This window comes from Triturus cristatus, chromosome 10 (genome assembly GCF_964204655.1).
Source record: "Triturus cristatus chromosome 10, aTriCri1.1, whole genome shotgun sequence".
Taxonomy (NCBI): domain Eukaryota; kingdom Metazoa; phylum Chordata; class Amphibia; order Caudata; family Salamandridae; genus Triturus; species Triturus cristatus.
The window spans coordinates 318,361,193-318,363,865 of NC_140593.1; the positions used below are offsets into that span (position 1 = coordinate 318,361,193).

Sequence of the window (2,673 nt, forward strand, 5' to 3'; positions counted from 1 at the left end):
ATCAACAGCAATGTGAATACGAATTATTGAGAGAACTTGAAACTGTCCTTTTTGGCTGCTTTGCGAGTGCTTTGGAACTACGTTTTTTCCATGTTCACACAAAAGTACCAGTACTACTGTGTTTCAAGCATCCATGGTAGTTGGGTGCTATTGTACCAATATAGCACCAACCAAATATACTGTGGTATTTTCTAACAATTTTTGCACACAACACGAGCTGTGCCGTCCGGAGGTGGGTTGTGACCTTGCCCACTGGGTCCCTCATGGACCATGGCCTTTACCCGTATTTTAGCCAAGTCTGATGTCGGGCATGTCTGGATGGTATCTGGAATTTCTTTGTGGCTGTTTAATCTTGGTTTTCGTGTAGCAGTATTTCTGAAATAGTCCATCAAAGTCGCCCTTTTTGTGGTGGCTACTGTGGGTACAGTTACTCCGTGTTTTTGATCATGAGAATTAGTACTGACCTGTGATAATGACACCCCCATACTTTTTTGTGCAGTGAGTGTGCCGCGGGGATCATGGGCTAGACAAAGGGTTGCTGCCCACATCCCAGTAATGCACGAGGTTGAGTTGAGTCTAACTATAGTCAGTACACAAGGTAGTGGTGGATAGTGAGTCGCACAATCACATAAACAATTTAACTCAGATAATGGGGCAGTTTGATACAATATGTATAATCAAATATGAGACACATGTAAAGAAGGTGCCGACTCGAGGTCAGATATCCCACTACCAAGGATATCGGTTAAACAGGTCAGACATGTCCCGTAATATAGATATACAGAAAGACCCCGGCACTCTTCACCAAATTGAAAACAATCACATTTGTTTGAAATTAATCATATAAACTGCAAGCACCAAGTAATATAGAGAAGAAACCAATTGGCATAAAGAATGTCATGAGACATACAAATGTGTGCTGTGAGCTCAGTTTTAATGATTGTCAGACACAAAGCACTTCATCTAGCGTGTAACATCATATGTCAGATAAGACATCAAACAAAGAAGATTTTTTTGTTGGTATATACATCTCAATTCTTGCAGTTCTTGTAAATGCAAGGGTTGACACGTAGAGCGTTCTTATCTGAAACAGCCAACGCGCGTTTCGTCACCACCGTGACTTCCTCAAGGCTGTAAGGTAATAGTAGAACAAACATTGAAGTGTTCCGACATAAGTGCACAAGATACTTTAAATGTCCATATCTAAGAATTTTTATTTGAATACTACTAAAAAGATATATGTCAGTGACAGAAGACCGCTTGGAAACGATTTCTATGTTTTCATATCACCCTAAAATCACGAGCCAAGAATAAGCGAAAAGACATACAGAAATTGGAGTAATGTGAGAAACGTGAAAAGATTCCGTGCACAATAGAAACAGTCACACAAAAAAATTCCAAAATCTAGACAAATAAAAAGGTGTTCGTGAATATGTAAAGAAAGCTAGAAACCAGTGAGAAAAAGATCTATAGGTCAATGTCCACTCCCAAGATATAGTGAGAAGAAACAACTCCATTAATATGAGAAAAGAATACAAAAGTATTTTGACGAAAAATAAAGGGAGTCTGAAATGGTCCCCCTATTGACCCCAAGTATATCGAGTCATAAGATAAGAATTGAAGAGTATATATAGAGACATTATGTAGTCCAAATTCTTTTTAAATCACCTTCAGTTCTGATGGTTGTAAAAGAGTTGGCGATGGCTATAGTGGGCCCGATCCACTAGGTTTCTCCGAAATCCCTAGAAATATCTCGAGGACTCCGGATATTCGCTATCTCGTAAGGTTGAAAATATATCGAAGCTGGAGAAGGAGAAAAAGCGAACCAGTCCTAGCAACATTAGATAATCCATTTGAGCAAATGTTGGCAATTCTAGAACCTAGTCCAATACATTAAATTGTCTGTAATATAACCGGACAGCTAGACATTCACCTTATTTGGCTTCTTTTGTGTGGAAGAAAGGGATATCCTATATTAGGATCGTTTACAACCTCCAAAGTCCTGGAGAGTGTTGGAGTCCAGTAAGCAGAAATTGGCAAAAACTACATATAAGACAAGAAGTAAATGAAGTTACAAAATGTTTTTTATAAAAAGTTTTTCATAAATTTCTCTGTCAATTAAGGCCTCATCCCAAACAGCCAAAAAAGAGTAAAAGTCACAAGGCCTTATTATTTATAAAAAGCATAAAATGAGCGTGACTTACACAGAGCACGTTACAGTCTAAGGACACAGGGTCTTACATCCAGAAGTGATGGATAACCCTGTTGTTCTATTCGAATAAATAAAAGTCTATGGAAAGAATAAAAAATGTGCAGATTCAGTACATAGTAGGAAGGATTTCTTTAGTTGGAGTATTAGATTCCTCATATTAAAAATAAAGCTAAAATAGGAAAAATAGTTACGTCTAGCTCAAAAACACTTACGAAATCGCCAGCAACCTATATAAGCTCTGCTATTTGTCAAGTGTCCCGTGAATTCAAGTTTCTAAGGCACCATGATAAGGTCCTAAAGTTCAAGGGTATAAAAATAAATATCACTAATGAGTCAGACCCAAAATATAACTGGTTGTTACAAGTTATTTGAAAAACAGGAAAAATTGGGTCCTAAGCATTCGGCCATCGTTAGTGCTACGCTATCCAGTTATGGCATTTACAGCAATTTATTTCCAATTA

The 2,673-nt window shown here is 37.8% G+C and overlaps 1 long non-coding RNA gene across 1 annotated transcript; it reads right to left on the bottom strand.

The window, feature by feature from the left end:
- Window positions 1-999: 999 nt before the first annotated feature.
- LOC146789377 (uncharacterized) lies at window positions 1,000-2,290 on the bottom strand. Its single transcript, XR_014969793.1, has 3 exons — window positions 2,205-2,290; window positions 1,669-1,803; window positions 1,000-1,131 (listed from the first exon to the last, which is right to left on the bottom strand). It is a non-coding gene; the product is annotated as an uncharacterized LOC146789377 (long non-coding RNA).
- Window positions 2,291-2,673: the final 383 nt, after the last annotated feature.